Source organism: Pan paniscus, chromosome 21 (genome assembly GCF_029289425.2).
Source record: "Pan paniscus chromosome 21, NHGRI_mPanPan1-v2.0_pri, whole genome shotgun sequence".
Lineage (NCBI taxonomy): Eukaryota > Metazoa > Chordata > Mammalia > Primates > Hominidae > Pan > Pan paniscus.
The window spans coordinates 32,795,849-32,816,789 of NC_073270.2; positions in this window are offsets into that span (position 1 = coordinate 32,795,849).

Genomic DNA, 20,941 nt, shown 5'->3' on the forward strand with positions numbered 1-20,941 from the left:
TGGGGACATTTTTACAACAATTATGCTACATGAAAGTTAAAATCATTATGACATATACAATGTATAAAACAGTATTATTACCACTATTATTAATACCATTATGATTACCTGGTCTTCCCACGCACCAGTCCTCTTTTGGTTCCCTGTGGTGAAACAGAGCCCTCCCTCTCTGGCCACAGTGAGGGATCCAGCATGAACCCTGCCTAAGCCCTCAGAGGGTGTGAGCCAAGCCAGGACATCACATTCCCTCCTGCAATGATGCAGATACCCACTCATGACAGAGATTTGGTCCCTCTCTGGAAAAGTTGTGTAACAATTATTGCAGAAACTTGTTTCTTATGTTCCCAGACACATGGAGAAAGTTGGTCTGGAAGACTGATGTCCACATGCTAAGAGCAGTCACTTATAACACACACACACCCCCCACACACACACAGACACCATACAAACAGCACACATGCCATGTGCACACGTGAAGGGGTGGCCTGCCCTTCCACACTTGTGGGCTTTTCTCATCGGGTGGAACAAGAGACTTGAGAAAAGAAAGAGACACAGAGACAAAGTATAGAGAAAGAAAAGTGGGCCCAGGGGAACGGCGCTCAGCATACGGAGGACTCACGCTGGCACCAATCTCTCAGTTCCCTTAGTATTTATTGGTCATTATCAGGCGTTTCTCGGAGAGGGGGATGTGGCAGGACAATAGGGTAATAGTGGAGAGAAGGTCAGCAGGAAAACATATGAACAAATGTCTCTGCATCATAAACAAGGTAAAGAAAAATGTGCTGTGCTTTTGATGTTCATATACATAAACATCTCAATGCCTTAAAGAGCAGTATTGTTGCCAGCATGTCCCACCTCCAGCCCTAAGGCATTTTTCCCCTATCTCAGTAGATAGAATATACAATTGGGCTTTACACCGAGACATTCCATTGCTCAGGGACGGGCAGGAGACAGACCCCTTCCTCTTATCTCAACTGCAAAGAGGCCTTCCTCTTTTTAAATCCTCCCCAGCACAGACCCTTTATAGATGTCAGGCTGGGGGACAGTCAGGTCTTTCCCTTCCCATGAGGCCATATTTCAGACTATCACATGGGGAGAAACCTTGGACAATACCTGGCTTTCCTAGGCAGAGGTCCCTGTGGCCTTCCACAGTGTTTTGTGTCTCTGGGTACTTGAGAGTAGGGAGTGGTGATGACTCTTAACAAGCATGCTGCCTTCAAGCATTTGTTTAACAAAGCACATCCTGCACAGCCCTTAATCCATTTAACCTCGACTTGACCCAGCACATGTCTCAGGGAGCACAGGGTTGGGGGTAGGGTTACAGATTAACAGCCTCTCAAGGCAGAAGAATTTTTCTTAGTACAGAACAAAATGGAGTGTCTTATGTCTACTTCTTTCTACATAGACACGGTAACAGTCTCATCTCTTTCTTTTCCCCACGCACACGCATACACACCCCACATACACCACACACACTTCACAGACACCACACACACTGCACACACACCATGTGCACACGCACACACCCCCCCGCACTGCACACATACCACACCCACTGCACACACCATGTGCACATGCACACATCCCAGACACCACACACTGCACACACCCTGTGCACGTGCACACACCAGACACCACACACACTGCACACACACCATGTGCACACGCACACACTCCCCCGCACACCACACCCACTGCACACACCATGTGCACATGCACACATCTCAGACACCACACACTGCACACACCCTGTGCACGTGCACACACCAGACACCACACACACTGCACACACACCATGTGCACATGCACACACCCCCCAGACACCACACTGCACACACACCATGTGCACACACACACACCACACACACTGCACACACACCATGTGCACACACACACACCACACACAGACACCACACACACTGCACATAACCATCTGCACATGCACACACCCCAGACACCACACACACCGCACACACCACACCATGTGGATGCACACATACACCACACACACCACACCATGTGCACAGGCACACACCCCATACAGACACCACACACAATGCACATACACACACCACATAGACACCACACCCACTGCACACACCACATCCACTGCACACACACCATGTGCACACACACACACAACCCAGACACCATACACACTGCACATACACCATGAGCACATGCACACACATCACACAGACACCACACACTGCACACACACCATGTGCACACACACACCACACACACACCATGTGCAGGCATACACACCCGACACCACACTGCACACACACACCATGTGCACATGCACACACCCCACAGACACCACACACAGCACACACACCATGTGCACACACACCCCACACAGACATCACACACTGCACACACACCCCACCACACTGCACATGCCACACCATGTGTACATGCACACACCACACACACCGTGTACACAAGCACTCATGCCCCACACATACACCACACAGACACCACACACACTGCACACAGCACACCATGCATACATGCATACACCCCCCCACACACCACACACACTGCACACACACCACGTGCACATGCACACACACCACAGACACCACACATTGCACACACACTATGTGCACACGTACACACCCCCACACACACACCACACACACTGCACACAGACCAGGTGCACACACGCACATGCCTGATACACCACACACATCACACCATGTGCACACACACACCCCACACACCACACTGCACACACACCATGTGCACATGCACACACATCCCCACACCACACACTGCACAATGTGCACACACGCATACCCCCACACACTGCACACACTACACCACACACACGAATCTACTACACACACAACATACACATACAGCACCGCACACAACCCATACTCCCCACACACATCAAACACACAGCCCACACATACTCCCCACACACTGCACACGTATATATAGCACCACACACACAGAGCACACACATCACATACACACACCACACACACTGTGCACACACACACACCACACATTCTACACTCATCACACATCAAACACTACACACTGCACACACACCCAGCACCATACACACACATCACATACACTACACACTGCACACACCACATATCACACGCACACCACACCACACATAGTACCCACACACCACACACACATACACCATAAACACAGCACATATACACACCATGCGCCACCCACACACTACACACAGTATACACACATAACACCCACAATACACACCACACACACATATACATACCCCATGAACCTACTACACACACAGACCACATACACACACCATACATACACATCACACGCATACACATGTACACACCTCACAGCATACATACAATCGTCACTTTTAGACATTAATTTAGCTTTTAAGGGGCCTGGATAGTAAAGTATTTTATTGGCATTTGAATGAACCAAGAAAATGCATATAAATACACATGTGTAACTATAAGGGCAAAAGTAGTACTTTTGAAATCACAACATTAGATTAAACAATGTGAATTTTTTATTGTTTTTAAAAAATCAAGTCTTTCTCATCTTACTAGAAACTATTTACCAGAGTAAATAAGCTTCTTACTGAGGTCAGAAGACTTTCTGGAAAAACTTCTCCTTGATGAAATTGCACTTAAAACATCACTTCCATCGTGAAGTATTTAAGATGTTCTTGGTCCTTTCCCTGTTATGTGGAATCGTCAATTCAAATTTTAAAAGTGACTTTGAGATGTTTTTCATCTATTATTTTAAAAATGTTGAAGGCGTTTTTAATTCTGCCTTCAACAGAGATCGACATACCTCTGATTATGATGTAAAACTGAACACGTTACTCTGACAGGCTTTCTTTTCTGCAGCGCAGCTACCATCATTATTAATAAGGATTGAATGCTTTTACTCCATGCACAATCTGTATTCCCTGCTTTATAAAGAATAGAAATCTAATTCTCACTATGAAGGCAGATAAAAGTAATTCCTTCAACCTATAGACGAATCATTTACCAAAGCACTCAGACTTTAAATAGCATTTATCAAATATGTCTATATTTCTACGCAGATTCATAGAAAGAACATGTAGTTTAAATCATTGCACATTTTATGCTTTTAATGAGTTGTGATGGTCATTAGTATTTTTATCACATTTCCCCAAAGGTATGCTAATTACTATTATTATTTTCAGCTAGAAATATAAAATGAATTTTCTATTTTTGAAGACATTGAAACATAATCCTTGGAATATAATATGTGTATAATATCTGTGGAAAGCATGAAAGTAATATTCAAACAGTATGCATTTTTTTCCAGAATGAAAATTTCCTCTACAATAACATTCATCCTTTTTTCCTGATGGACACATAAAAGTCAACATTTCTAACATTGCTGGACGTTATTTACATTAAACTTGCCTCAGCTTCAGGTGTTGCAGAAACTGGTCAAGAGGTCACAAGGTACACAATACACACACACACACACAAAACTTGTATTATTATACTTACCTAAGTGTCTAAAGAGGTGAATAAATATATTAGATTGCTCCAGAACAAGGATTTTTATGGGGCCTATTGGAAAGTATGGCTGCAGTTTGAGTGAGATGCCTGTAAGAGATTCAATGTGGCCACTAATAGAGTGTCCAATTTTAAAAATACTGACAGAAGGCTCATGAGATAGAAATTTTCACCTAGATCTATTGGGAAATATGCTACTAGATTCTGTAGTAAAAAGACTGGTGCGGTAATTGTAAAACACATCTGATATCTAAACCTTTGTTTGTTTTTTACCTGAAATCTTTTGGGGGTGATTGTGTATGTCAATTTGAATCTTCCCATCAAAAAGATAAATAAATACATAAATAAATAGCCAGCCTGCCTGGATAAATTAGTTCACTTTTTCTATATTTTGAGGGCAGTGCTTCTCCTCCTTTGACAGACACAAGATTCACCCGGAGATCCCTTAAAATGCAAAACCATAGACCACACATTGACTAGCTTGGATAAGGGGCCAGAGCATTGAAATGAGTGTGTAGGTGACTGTGCTAAGATTCTCCTGCTCATTTGGGCACTGGCTCACCATATAAACAAAGTTTAGGACCTCTAGTCCTTGCTGGAAAAGAGATACACATACACATACATAGGATGTGACTGTGCATATGGAATATCTGTTGTGTTCTGGACATTGTGCTAGACAACAGAGATAAGAAGTCAAATAATCCCTTGTCTCTATCTGAAAAGAACTTCCTACACACTGGCTTCTGAGGTCTTTGAAACTAGATTCACTTTCAGATTTGATTATTATATTTATGATTTGATATTTTCATTGAACCCCATGATATGATAAAGTTTTCTAGAACCTGCTGGAATAATTGACTTTGCTCTCAACATTATGAAGCCCCTGGGGCACATAAGTAGTTCATTTTTGTTTCTATTTAACCACACAGGAACAACTTAAGCTACTTTTCTAGCCACTTTCGTTTAGAGCTGTTTTTGTTTGTTTTTGAGACGGGTCTCACTCTGTCACCTAGGCTGGAATGCAGTGGCGTGATCAGAACCCACTGTAGCCTCTACCTTCTGGGCTCAAGCCATCCTCTCACCTCAGCCTCCTGAAAAGCTGGGACCACAGGCTCATACCACCATACCCAGCTAATTAAAAATATATATATTTTTTGTAGAGACAGTTTTTCCATGTTTCCTAGACTTGTCTCCAACTCTTGAACTTAAGCAATCTGCCTGCCTCAGCCTCCTAAAGTGTAGAGCTGTGTTTTCAGTTTTTTTGAGCTGTTTTACAATCCAGTTTTGAATTGGTAAGTTTGGATTCATTCTGACATTTACAGATTTAACATCCTACTTCACAAGATGCTCATAGCCTTAATCCATTACAGCTGCTGCCTCATCCATCTCTGCTCATACCCTTGATCCATTACAGTAGCCACCTCGTCCATCTCTGCTCATAGCCTAAAGTAATAGAAGCCAGAGGGAAGAAATGGAAGCCAATGTGAGTCCAGAACACACATTTTATAAGAGTATAAGAAATTTAAAAATAGCAAAGTATATCATGAAGTTTGTAATAGATGTGCATGGCTAAAATTTATTCTTAATCAATATATTCTATAAATTGGGAGAAAATATTAAACATAAAAAGTAAGGAACTTGGGCTGGGTGCGGTGGCTCATGCCTGTAATCCCAGCACTTTGGGAGGCCGAGGCTTGCGGATCACAAGATCAGGAGATCAAGACCATCTGGTGAAACCCCGTCTCTATTAAAAATACAAAAAAAAATTAGCCAGGTGTGGTGGTGGGTGCCTGTAGTCCCAGCTACTCGGAAGGCTGAGGCAGGAGAATGGCATGAACCCGGGAGGTGGAGCTTGCAGGGAACCGAGATCGCGCCACTGCACTCCAGCCTGCGGACAGAGCGAGACTCCATCGCAAAAAGAAAAGGAAGAAAACTAAGGAACTTTCATCATTAATATATAACTAATATGACAAGAATGTGGTTTATGTTTTTATCTTTGCAAGATTTAGGAACATTTAGTGGAAGGAGGAAGAATTTATAATCATGGGGAGCGTGTATGTATGATACTGGAGGGAGCCTTCTGACAAAGGGGAAATGGCATCACGAGATATGCTATGGTCATAGCTATGTGGGAGCGCAGCTAGCTATGGTCTCCCCCGTAAAACCCACTGGGCAGTGTTCAGTTACCAACATTGAGATAGAGCTCACCCACCCAGGGCAGAAGAGAAAATATACACTGCAGTCAGAAGCCACTGTGTAGGAAGCTCCTTTCAGAAAGAGGCAAGGGATATTTGACTTTTTATCTCTAGTGTCTAGTACAATGTCGAGAACACAACAGACATTCCATATGCATAGTCACATCCTATGTATCTGTATTTCTTTTCTAGCAGGGACTGGAGGTCCTAAGCTTTGTTAATATGGTGAGCCAGTGCCCACACGAACAGTAGGATCTTAACACTGTCACCTGGACATCCATTTAAATGCTCTTGTCTTAGCTAGTCAAAGTGTGGTCTAAGAGTTTGCATTTTAATAAGATTCCAGGGTGAATCTTGTACATGTTACAGGGAAGCACTGTCCTACATCATATGTGACAGGCTCTCATAGTCACCATCATCACGGGAATCTTGTGCATGTTACAGGGAAGCACTGTTCTACATCGTATCAGACAGGCTCTCATAGTCACCATCATCACGGGAATCTTGTGCATGTTACAGGGAAGCACTGTTCTACATCGTATCAGACAGGCACTCATAGTCACAATCATCAGGGGAATGTTGCACATGTTACAGGGAAGCACTGTCCTACATCATATGTGACAGGCTCTCATAATCACTATCATCACGGGAATCTTGTGCATGTTCCAGGAAAGAACTGTCCTGCATCATATCTGACAGGGTCTCATAGTCACCATCATCACGGGAATCTTGCACACGTTACAGGGAAGCACTGTCCTACACCATGTGACAGGCTCTCATAGTCACGATCACCATGGGAAGATGCATTTAGAGCATTTAACTATATGGGCTCTGAAATCAGATGACTTAGGTTTAGACTTACTTCTACTTCTTACTAAGCAGAGAACTCTGGGGTGAAAACTTTACGAGACCCAGTTTTATCATGTCCAAATTGGAGGCATGGGGAAATTATAGCATTTTGCATAGAATATTGTTTTAAGTATAAAATGAAATGGTACATAGTAAGCCTCTGCCATACACTGACTGCTCAATAAATATTAGTTAATAGTAACTAATAGTTACTAATAGTAACTAATCCTAATAGTAATAGGATTAAATAATCCTAAGGTCTATAAATTTGTACACAATAATTTTGTATGACTACCCAAATTTTCATAATTAGTCTAGATTTAAAATCAAGGAATGTTCTTACATGTAGTTGGCAATCAATATGACATGCCAAAATTATATGTAAGTATTTCATTTTTGGTGGGGATATAAGAAATTTACCATCAAAAGAGACACGATAATCTATGTTTGCAGACTCCAGAAAGCTGTCTCTCACATAAGAATTTGCAATTTCTGGGGGAAAAGAAAAAGTTGATTGTGCAAATAAAGATTACCATGGATTCTTCTCTATGGCAACATCAAAAATGAAAGCTGATTCTCATCTTCCTAACAATCTGCAAAGACGAGAGAAACACAACCTACTGAGCAACAAGTTCAAGAAGGAGAGAATTTGAGTGGCACAGAAGGAAATCATGTCACCGCTAGCGAAATCAATATGACCAGTGCTCCTCTGCCCTCCTCCGAGGCTAAGGATGGGTTAAATATCAGTGGCTGACCTCAGGTAATGGAATGAGAAAAAAGCTATAAAAATGCATGCATTACATAATTAAGAGGGTGGGAAGGGATTTTTTTAAAAAGGCAATTCCTACCTGGGTTCCTTCCTGTTCACCCCATTGGCGAAGAAGCTAGTCTTGCCCTAGAATTCTGGGAATGGCTGCAGACAGACAAAACAAACACTGAGCAGACGAAATTCCCAGTAATTTACTCGTCACACATACTCAGCCCAGCGGGGGATGACACTGTATTTATGCAGGTCTACCCAGGGTTGCACTCTGGAACTGAGGGTGTGGGAGGCAGGCTTGGTAGAAATCAGAGGGTGGGGTAACCCTTGGTCCCTTCAGTGATGCGCTTGACTAATTCAGAGTTTTGCAGTCTGGTGGGGGCATGAAAGCCATTAGGCTGAGGACATGGTGGGGTGCTGCATGAAATTTTAGGTGTCACAATACAATTGACCCCTGATGCTTTAATATCAGACATTTATTTTCATGATGACTAATATTTTGAGAGGCTGAGAGAAAGCTGCTGAGACATTATAATAAGTACTTAGGGACATGAGAGATTAGGAAGGCCACGGTTATGAGTAATGTAATGTGGAAGCCAATGCAAAGCTATGACCCCCATTTATTTAGCAGGAGGCAGGGAAAGTGATCTGGGGTCTCTGGCAGCACAAGCATGTTCGTAAATATTTGGGTGATGTCATGCATTCCCCATGCATTGGTTTAGACATCTGGGGTCTCTGGCCACACAAGTGTTTTCATAAATATTTGGGTGATATCATGCAACCCCATGTATTGATTTTCATGTCTCCAGTGAGTTGTTGGGCAAGTCTGATATTACTGATCCACACGCAGCAGGCAGCTTCCTGTACGGAGCTACCTCCACCCCTTGGACAGTCCAGGACTGAATGGTTGTCAAAAATGTGAACTCCTTGATGTCCAGTAAAGGCAACTGAGGGAACTGTGTAGCATTGGTGTAAAAAGTGCACTTTCCTAAGAAGCATGAACTTAGAGTAATCAAAGCCTGTGGCAACAGTGGAACCCAGCAGGGCATCCACTCGCTGCTTTGTAACTTAAATAGGAATTCTTTGAGGAGCTCAGTCTCTCTCTCAACTAAAGCAGCTGCCTGCAGCCTATAGGGGCAGTGGAAGCCCTACTGGACACTTTCACAAGCTTAGCACTGTGTTTTCTGATGAATGTTGCCTTGGTCACCATCAGTAGTGTCTGGAACTCTGCAGGGGATAAGGAGTGTCCCTGTGAGATCCGTACTGTGTCCTTGGTTAAAAAAAAAGGCATCTGTTACCTTGATTGTATTCTGAGTATCCATGAGGCAAGAAGTTTCTTTAATTCAATGGGGAGGGAAGGTGGAGAATTCTTGGCAATTGCCAAAAATTTGTAAAAATGTAAAAATGGGGCTAATTGTTGGCCCAGCATCAGTGCTGAGATGACCACCTCAAGTTTGGCCATTTGTGCTGAGGCTTGGGTGTCATCCTTTATCAGGGACATCCTAGCTAAGGGAGGGAAGGCAGCAGCATCCCACAGCGCTCCATCACGTCAGATGATGGCATCCATTCAGAAGGTGGACAAACTTCACTGCTGGTCACTCAGTCGATCCCAAGGGTCCTCGGAGACGGGTGACTTCCAACAACACAGCCTGAGAATGAAGGAGGCCAGTGTTTCCTGCAGATGAGAATGGCAGGGGGTCCAGGTTTGACTCCATCCTGAGGCAAGGAGGTCTCTGCAGCTGTGCCAAGGCTGTGGGGTGCTGCTTCCCAAGGCCTGATGGCCAGATGGGCATGAAGGCTCGTGGACATGGATGCAGAGCCCTCTGTTTCCAGAGGGTCCAGGATATGGTCAGCAATCACCGCCCTGATGCTGTACAGAGCAGGGTCAAAAGGGGCAGGTTTGTTTTTACATCAGAAGCCCATGGACTACTTATGGCCACCATATGCAACCCAGATAATTCAGGATGCATGGGAAGAGGTCTCTAAAGCATCCACATTGTGTTCTCTGAGGGAATTCATAGAAGCACCTGTTAATTTAAATTCGGACAGATTCCAGACTTGTTGGAGGAGGCCTCATTCAAGGTGGGTCAGTTTGCCAATGACAGCATCAGTGAGATTAAGTAAGATTTGTAAACAAGAAATATGTTGTCACCTGAACCCCAAGTAAAGAATTAAAGGGCTGGGCACAGTGGCTCACACCTGTAATCCCAGAACTTTGGGAGGCTGAGGCAAGAGGATCCCTTCAGCCCAGGAGTTTCAGACCAGCCTGGGTAACATAGCGAGACCTTTTCTCTACAAAAAATTAAACAAAATTAGCTGAGTGTCGTGGCACACACCTGCAGTCCGAGCTACTTGGAAGGCCGAGATGGGAGAATTGCTTGAGCTCAGGAGGTCGAGGCTGCAGTGAGCTGAAATTGTGCCACTTCATACCAGCCTGGGTGACAGAGCAAGACTGTGCCTCCAAAAAACAAAACACAAATTAAAGAATGTTGGGCTTGTATTAACATTTTGGATGCTGAGAGGATGAATAACTGTTTTTTGAAAATGTCAGGAATAGAGCAGCCCCAAGTTTACCAAGGAATTTTCAGGAATTGAAACAAAGTGGCAGGGCCTTGCACTACTGTGTTGAGGAGAGGTCCACTCCCTTTGCGTAAGCCTCCTTGTATCTGTGTGTCCTTAGTATGTAAAATGAATTTCCTCTGAGTATGATGTCATCAGTATAATGTCACACCTGTGCTCCTGTAGAAAGGTGGTTGCAGTGAGATCTTGTCTGTGAAGATTGCATGCAATGACGAGGCTGCTGAGGCACTCCATGGGTCGCCTGGTCCCTTCAGAGATGAAGGCAGGCTATGACTGAGACTCTGTTAAAATAGGCACAAAAAGAACATGGTAGCCAAATCTGTAACAACAAAATATTTATCAGTTGCATGAATATATATAGGTTTATTGTAAGGAATTGGCTCATGTGGTTATGGAGGCTAAGAAGTCCCAGGACCTGCAGTCAGCAAGCTGGAGAACCAGGACTGCCAATGTTGGAGTTCCAGTCCAAGCCTAAATTCCTGAGAACCAGGAAAGCTGATGGCATAAGTTACAGTCCACGTCTGACTTCAAAGGCGAGAGAAGATCTACGTCTCAGCTCTGAAATCATCAAAGAGGGTGAATTATCTCTTCCTCTACCCTTGTGTTTTATTTGGGTTTTAATGGATTGGATGAGGCCCACTCACACTGGGGAGTGCAACTACTTTACTAAGTCTACATATTCAAATGTTTGTCTCATCAAGGAACACCCTCACAGACACATACAGAGTGTTTAACCAAATATCTAGGCAACCCAACTTGGCAAATAAAATTAACCATCATAAGGCGAAAGATGTATACGATCTGAAGAGAAACCAGGGATGCAGGATGGTTAAACATCTGTAAGTCAATAAATGTGATACACCACATAAACAGAATTAAAAACAAAAATCACATGATCATCTCAATGCATGCAGAAAAAGGATTTGACAAAATCCAGCATCCCTTTTTGCCTAAAACCCTCAGCAAAATCGACATAGAAAAAGCATTTGACAAAATCCAGAATCCCTTTATGATTAAAACCCTCAGCAAAATTAACATCGAAGGGACATACCTTAAGTTAATAAAAGCCATGTATGACAAACACACAGCCAACATTATATGGAATGAGGAAAAGTTGAAAGCATTCCCCCTGAGAACTGGAACAAGACAATGATGCCCACTTTCACCACTTCTATTCAACACACTACTAGAAATCATCACCAGAGTAATCAGATAAGAGAAATAAAGGGCATCCAAATCGGTAAAGAGGAAGTCGAACTGTCACTCTTTGCTGATGACATGATCGTATACCTAGAAAACCCTAAAGACTCATCCCAAAAGCTACTAGAACTGGTAAATGAATTCAGCAAAGTTTCAGGATACAAAATTAATGTACACAAGTCAGTGGCTGTGCTATACAGTAATAGTTAACAAGCTGAGAATTAAATAAAAAACTCACCCCCTTTTACAATAGCTGCAATAAAAATCTTAGGAATATTATAATTCCTATAGTTACAATAGTATATTCCCATAATTGTCAATTGCATGCAATCTTTGCAGACAAAATCTTAATTATATCCGGAATACTTAACCAAAGAGACAAAAGACCTCTACAAGGAAAACTACAAAACACTGCTGATAGAAATCATAGGTACAAACAAATGGAAACATATCCCATGCTCACGGATGGGTAAAATCAATATTGTGAAAATACCATACTGCCAAAAGCAATCTACAAACTCAATGCAATCCCCATTAAAGTGCTAACATCAGTCTTCACAGAACTACAAAAATTCACATGGAACTAAAAAAGACATAGAAGGGACATACCTTAAGGTAATAAAAGCCTAGAACCAAAAAAGAGTCTGTATAGCCAAAGCAAGACTAAGCAAAAAGAACAAATCTAGAAGCCGACTTCAAACTATACTAGAAGGCCATAGTCACCAAAACAGCATGGCACTGGTATAAAAATAGCCATATAGATCAATGGAACATAATAGAGAACACAGAAATAAAGCCAAATACTTACAGTCATCTAATCTTCAACAAAACAAACAAAAACATAAAGCAGAGAAAGAATACCCTATTCGACAAATGGTGCTGAGATAAATGGCAAGCCACACATAGAAGAATGAAAGTGGATGCTCATTTCTCACCCTATTCAAAAATCAACTCAAGATGGATCAAGGACTTAAATCTAATACCTGAAACCATAAAAATTCTAGAAGACGACATTGGAGAAACCCTTCTAGACATTGGCTTAGGCAAAGACTTCATGATCAATAACCCAAAAAGCAAATGCAACTAAAACAAAGATAAATAGATGAGACCTAATTAAACTAAAAGGCTCCTGAACAGTAAGAGAAATAATCAGCAGAGTAAACAGATAACTTACAGAGTGGGAGAAAATCTTCGCAATCTGTACTTCTGATTAAAGGACTAATACCCAGAATCTGCAAGGAACTCAAACAAACCAGCAAGAAAAACATCCCATCAAAAAGTGGGCTAAGGACATGAACAGACAATTCTCAAAAGAAGATAAGAACAACAAACACATGAAAAAGGCCAACAAACACATGAAAAAGGCCAACAAACACATGAAAAAATGCTCAACATAACTAATTATCAGGGAAATGCAAATCAAAACCACAATACAATATGATACCCCTTTACTCCTGCAAGAATGGTCATAATCAAAAAATCAAAAAGTAATAGATGTTGGCATGGATGTGGTAAAAAGGGAACACTTTTACACTTTTTGGAGGGAGTGTAAGCTAGTACAACAGCTATGGAAAACAGTGAGGAGATCTCCAAAGAACTAAAAGCAGATCTATCATTTGATGCAGTAATTCCACTCCTGGGTATCTACTCAGAGGAAAATAAGTCATTATATGAAAAAGATACTTGCACACGCATGTTTATAGCAGCACAATATGCAATTGGAAGAATTTGAAACCAGCCTAAATGCACATCAATCAGTAAGTGGATAAAGAAAATGTGGTATAAATATTTACCACATGGAATACTACTCAGTCATAAGATGGAATGAAATAATGCATTCGCAGCAACCCGGATGAAACTGGACACCATTATTCCAAGTGAAGCAACTTAGGAATGGAAAACCAAACATTGTATGTTCTCATTCATAAGTGAGAGCTAAGCTGTGAGGAGGCACAGGCATAAGAATGATACAATGGTCTTCGGGGACTCAGGGAAAGGCTGGGAGTGGTGGGGTGGGTGCGGTGAGGGATAAAACACTACATATTGGGTACAGTGTACAGTGCTTGGGTGATGGGTGCACCACAAATCTCAGAAATCGCCACTAAAGAACTTATTCCTGTAACCAAACACCACCTGTTTCCCAAAAACCTATTGAAATTAAAAAAAAAAAAAACATCATATTCCCCAAAAACCTATTGAAATAAAAAAAATTAACCAAAGTATTAGGTATTGGGTACAAGGGCCTTAATGAATGGGAGCACTGCAGTCACATTACAGCAATCCACTGTGAAACACCATTTATTCTTTGCAGGTTTAAGAACAGGCCAAATTCTACTGCTAAACGTTGAAGCAATGAGGATTATCACCCCTTCACTAGTTAATTTGGTCTTATATAATAAGTTTTATTTATTTGAAGTCGTGTTGTAATTTATGTTGAACCATATTTGCTAATTTATCAAGATGGGGAGGCTAGGCACGGTGACTCACACCTGTAATCCCAGCACTTTGGGAGGCCGAGGCAGGAGGATTGCTTGAGGCCAGAAGTTAGAGACCAGCCTAGGCAACATAGCAAGACTCCACTTCTACAAATTTTTTTAATTGGCTGTGTTGGTGCATGCCTGTAAACCCAGCTACTTGGAAGGTTAAAATGGGAGGATTGCTTGAGCCCAGGAGTTCAAGGCAGCAGTGAACTATGATTGTGCCACCACACTTCATTCAGCCTGGGTAATGGAGCAAGACCCCATCTCTAAAAAAATGAAAAATTAAAAATAAATCAAATTTAAAAAAAAAAAAACAGGAGAGGGAGTTCTGTAAGGTTACATTTGTGAAGTCAATGTGTAAGTGCAAATGATTTAATATCAATTTGTTACTCATTAGGTCAGAGTATCCAGGTCCCCTATGGACAAAAGCTTCTATGACTACGGGAAATTTAGTCAAGGTAAAAAATGTGAGGCATAAGTATGTGTCCTCTATTCTATATGCAGTTACTCTGCTAGGATTAGGGGATGCAATGTTTAAATTTAGTGAAATCTCAGGTATAACAAAGTTTGAGCTCCAGTATCGATTTAGTTTGTGAAGGTATGCCAATTGGTAGATTTCAGCAGATGTTAAAATTGATTCAGAATATATGCTAGAGAGTTACAAATACCAATCAGCACCCTTTTATCTTTGGACTGTATAAATTGTTGTAGAAAATAGTACATTTCCAATTAGGTCAGATGATAGACTTCCGTATTAAATTTTGTTTTTGTGCATATCCAAGTTCCTTCCCTTCCTTCCTTCCTTCCATCTTTCCTTCCTTCCCTCCTTCCTGCCTTCCTTCCTTCCATCTTTCCATCCTTCCCTCTTTCCTTCCTTCCTTTCTTCCTTCCCTCCTTCCTGCCTTCCCTCCTTCCTGCCTTCCCTCCTTCCCTTTCCTTCCTTTTCTTCCTTCCCTCCTTCCTTCCTTCCCTCTCCTTCCTTCCCTCTCCTTCCTTCCCTCCCTCCCTCCTTCCCTCTCTGCTTTCCTTCCTTCCTGCCCTCCTTCCCTCTCCTTCCTTCCTTCATTCCTTCCTTCCCTCTCTCCTTCCTTCCTTCCATCCCTACCTCCCTCCCTCCCTACTTCCTTCCTTCCTTCCCTCTCTCCTTCCTTCCCTTTCTTCCCTCTCTCCTTCCTTCCCTCTCTCCTTCCTTCCCTTTCTTCCCTCTCTCCTTCCTTCCCTCTCTCCTTCCTTCCCTCCTTCCTTCCTTCCCTCTCCCTCATTTTTTTGCCACTGGATATGGGGAAGGTTGTTCTCTTTCCCACTCATATTTATAATTTCTTTCTTTGAAACAGCCCCAAATCAGTATCTTCAGAGTTAAAGTCCTCCTTATGAGCAGATTGTGTGGTTTAAGAACCCTAGACTTAAGTCAGGTTTGGATTTCTCCCTTCTCTGTGACTCAGGGGTACTGCAGGTGTCTTTTCCTATAACCCTGGGTATTAGATCTTTGTTGCGGCAGAAGCATAAGTCACAGAGCGATGCAGCACAACCAGCCCACAATTCAGGGTTTGGTGGACTGAAATCATCTTCTGCTATGGCTCCATCTGGTTCTTCCAGGACTTCCCTCCCCCATTTTTATTCCTTTTAGGGTGTTGAAACTTTAGTGGTATATACATTGCCTCATAATCAGTCAAAACTCCCCTTATCCCACATCATGGATTAAAGAGAACATTGCTAGGAGCCCTTCACTCTTCTAGAAGGACTTTATTTGATAGGTCCTTTTTCCATGGTTTAGAATAAAAGAGGTAATAACTAGAAATATCTCCCTCATAATGGGCTCTACAGCAAATTCTACTTTAAAGACTGTTGTTCGTGTCTTTAACTGTGGCTGCCCTTAATGTTTTTGTCATCCACAGACAATTTTTGTCTCATTTTGGTCCTCTTTAAATGATGGTTTTATAATCAGCTATAAAATTTAACAGATGCCCTTAAATGCAGGATTCTGATTAATAAAGCTGGATATTGTGACATTAGAATAGAGGGAAAACTTTCAAATAGAAAAGTGAATGGTGTTTGGGCTACTTTAGACTGTATTTTCATAAATATGTTATTAGTATGTGTTCCAAAATTATTGGAAATTTCTATAGAAATGTAATCCCCAGTGTCGGAGATGGGGCCTGCTGGGAGGTGGCTGGTCCATGGGAGCAGTTTCCAGTGGTTCCCAGTGTTGGAAACGGGGCCTGCTGGAAGGTGGCTGGTCCATGGGAGCAGCCTCCAGTGGTTCCCACTTTCGGAGATGGGGCCTGCTGGGAGGTGGCTGGTCCATGGGAGCAGTTTCTAATGGATAAGCATAATCCCCCTAGCGCTGCTCTTGTGATAGAGTTCTCATGAGATCTTGTTGTTTAAAGTGTATAGGACCTTCCCCCTCTCTCTCTTCCTCCTGTTCTTGCTTTCCCTTCCACTATGATTGTTAAGTTTCCTGAGGCCTCCCCAGAAGCTGAGCAGATGTCAGCATCATGCTTGCTGTACAGGCTGTGGAACTGTGAGCCAATTTTCAGTACTCTTCTGTTTTCTTTTTATTTTTTAAATTTTATTTTAAGTTCCAGGATACATGTGCAGGACATGCAGGTTTGTTACATAGGTAAACGTGCACTACGATGATTTGCTGTACCTATCAACCCACTGCCTAGGTGCCTAGGTATTAAGCCTGACATGTGTTAGCTATTTATCCTGATGCTCTCCCTCCCCGTCCCCACTGACAGGCCCCAGTGTGTGTTGTTCTCCTCCCTGTGTCCAGGAGTTCTCATTATTCAGCTCCCACTTATGAGTGAGAACATGTGGTGTTTGGTCTTCTGTTCCTGTATTAGTTTGCCGAAGAGGATGGTTTCCAGATTCATGCATGTCCCTGCAAAAGACATGATCTCATTCCTTTTTATGGCTGCATAGTATTCCATGGTGTGTATGCACCACATTTTCTTTATCCAGTCTATCATTGATGGGCATTTGGATTGATTCCATGTTTTTGCTAATGGGAATGGTGCTGCTATAAACATACGCGTGCATGCATCTTTATAATAGAATGATTTATAGTCGTTTGGTTATATACCCAGTAATGGGATTTCTGGGTCAAATGGTATTTCTGGTTCTAGATCCTTGCAGAATCGCCAAACTGTCTTCCACAATGATTGAACTAATTAACATTCCTACCAACAGTGTAAAAGTGTTTATTTCTCCACAGGCTTGCCAGCATCTGTTGTTTGACTTTTTTTTTTTATTATACTTTAAGTTTTAGGGTACATGTGCACAACGTGCAGGTTTGTTACATATATATACATGTGCCATGCTGGTGTCCTGCACCCATTAACTCGTCATTTAGCATTAGGTATATCTCCTAATGCAATCCCTCCCCACTCCGCCCACCCCACAACAGTCCCCAGTGTGTGATGTTCCCCTTCCTGTGTCCATGTCTTCTCATTGTTCAAATCCCACCTATGAGTGACAACATGTGGTGTTTGGTTATTTGTCCTTGCAATAGTTTACTGAGAATGATGGTTTCCAGTTTCATCCATGTCCCTACAAAGGACATGAACTCTTCATTTTTTATCCTGCATAGTAATCCATGGTGTATATGTGCCACATTTTCTTAACGCAGTCTATCATTGTTGGACATTTGGGTTGGTTCCAAGTCTTTGCTATTGTGAATAGTGCGACAATAAACATACGTGTGCATGTGTCTTTATAGCAGCATGATTTATATTCCTTTGGGTATATACCCAGTAATGGGATGGCTGGGTCAAATGGTATTTCTAGTTCTAGATACCTGAGGAATCGCCACACTGACTTCCACAATGGTTGAACTAGTTTACAGTCCCACCAACAGTGTAAAAGTGTTCCTATTTCTCCACATCCTCTCCAGCACCTGTTGTTTCCTGACATTTAATGATCGCCATTTTAACCGGTGTGAGATGGTATCTCATTGTGGTTTTAATTTGCATTTCTCTGATGGCCAGTGATGGTGAGCATTTTTTCATGTGTTTTTTGGCTGCATAAATGTCTTCTTTTGAGAAGTGTCTGTTCATATCCTTTGCCCACTTTTTGATGGGGTTGTTTTTTTCTTGTAAATTTGTTTGAGTTCATTGTAGATTCTGGATATTAGCCCTTTGTCAGATGAGCAGGTTGTGAAAATTTTCTCCCATTCTGCAGGTTGCCTGTTCACTCTGATGGTAGTTTCTTTTGCTGTGAAGAAGCTCTTTAATTAGATCCCATATGTCAATTTTGGTTTTTGTTGCCATTGCTTTTGGTGTTTTAGACATGAAGTCCTTGCCCATGCCTATGTCCTGAATGGTATTGCCTAGGTTTTCTTCCAGGGTTTTTATGGTTTTAGGTCTAATATATAAGTCTTTAATCCATCTTGAATTAATTTTTGTACAAGGTGTAAGGAAGGGATCCAGTTTCAGCTTTCTACATATGGCTAGCCAGTTTTCCCAGCACCATTTATTAAATAGGGAATCCTTTCCCCATTGCTTGTTTTTGTCAGATTTGTCAAAGATCAGATGGTTGTAGATATGCAGCATTATTTCTGAGGGCTCTGTTCTGTTCCATTGATCTATATCTCTGTTTTGGTACCAGTACCATGCTGTTTTGGTTACTGTAGCCTTGTAGTATAGTTTGAAGTCAGGTAGCATGATGCCTCCGACTTTGTTCTTTTGGCTTAGGATTGACTTGGCGATGTGGGCTCTTTTTTGGTTCCATATGAACATTAAAGTAGATTTTTCTATTTCTGTGAAGAAAGTCATTGGTATCTTGATGGGGATGGCATTGAATCTATAAATTACCTTGGGCAGAATGGCCACTTTCACGATATTGATTCTTCCTACCCATGAGCGTGGAATGTTCTTCCATTTGTTTGTATCCTCTTTTATTTCCTTGAGCAGCGGTTTGTAGTTCTCCTTGAAGAGGTCCTTCATGTCCCTTGTAAGTTGGATTCCTAGGTATTTTATTCTCTTTGAAGCAATTTTGAAAGGGAGTTCCCTCATGATTTGGCTGTTTGTCTGTTATTGGTGTATAAGAATGTGTGTGATTTTTGTACATTGATTTTGTATCCTGAGACTTTGCTGAAGTTGCTTAGCAGCTTAAGGAGATTTTGGGCTGAGACAGTGGGGTTTTCTAGCTATACAATCATGTCATCTGCAAACAGGGACAATTTGACTTCCTCTTTTCCCAATTGAATACCCTTTATTCCCTTCTCCTACCTGATTGCCCTGGCCAGAACTTCCAACACTATGTTGAATGGGAGTGGTGAGAGAGGGCATCCCTGTCTTGTGCCAGTTTTCAAAGGGAATGCTTCCAGTTTTTTTCTATTCAGTATGATATTGGCTGTGGGTTTGTCATAGATAGCTCTTATTATTATGAGATATGTCCCATCAATACCTAATTTATTGAGAGTTTTTAGCATGAAGTGTTGTTGAATTTTGTCAAAGGCCTTTTCTGCATCTATTGAGATAATCATGTGGTTTTTGTCTTTGGCTCTGTTTATATGCTGGATTACATTTATTGATTTGCGTATGTTGAACCAGCCTTGCATCTCAGGGATGAAGCCCACTTGATCATGGTGGATAAACTTTTTGATGTGCTGCTGGATTCGTTTTGCCAGTATTTTTTTGAGGATTGTTGCATCAATGTTCATCAAGGATATTGGTCTAAAATCCTCTTTTTTGGTTGTGTCTCTGCCAGGCTTTGGTATCAGGATGATGTTGGCCTCTTAAAATGAGTTAGGGAGAATTCCCTCTTTTTCTATTGATTGGAATAGTTTCAGAAGGAATGGTGACATCTTCTCCTTGTACCTCTGGTAGAATTCAGCTGTGAATCCATCTGGTCCTGGACTTTTTTTGGATGGTAAGCTATTGATTTTTGCCTCAATTTCAGAACCTGTTATTGGTCTATTCAGAGATTCAAGTTCCTTCTGGTTTAGTCTTGGAAGGATGTATGTGTCGAGGAATTTATCCATTTCTTCTAGATTTTCTAGTTTATTTGTGTAGAAGTTTTTTAGTATTCTCTGATGGTAGTTTGTATTTCTGTGGGATCGGTGGTGATAATCCCTTTATCATTTTTTATTGCGCCTATTTGATTCTTCTCTCTTTTCTTATTAGTCTTGCTAGCGGTCTATCAATTTTGTTGATCTTTTCAAAAAAACAGCTTCTGGATTCATTAATTTTTTGAAGGGTTTTTTGTGTTCTATTTCCTTCAGTTCTTCTCTGATTTTAGTTATTTCTTGCCTTCTGCCAGCTTTTGAATGTGTTTGCTCTTGCTTTTCTAGTTCTTTTAATTGTGATGTCAGGGTGTCAATTTTGGATCTTTCTTGCTTTCTCTTGTGGGCATTTA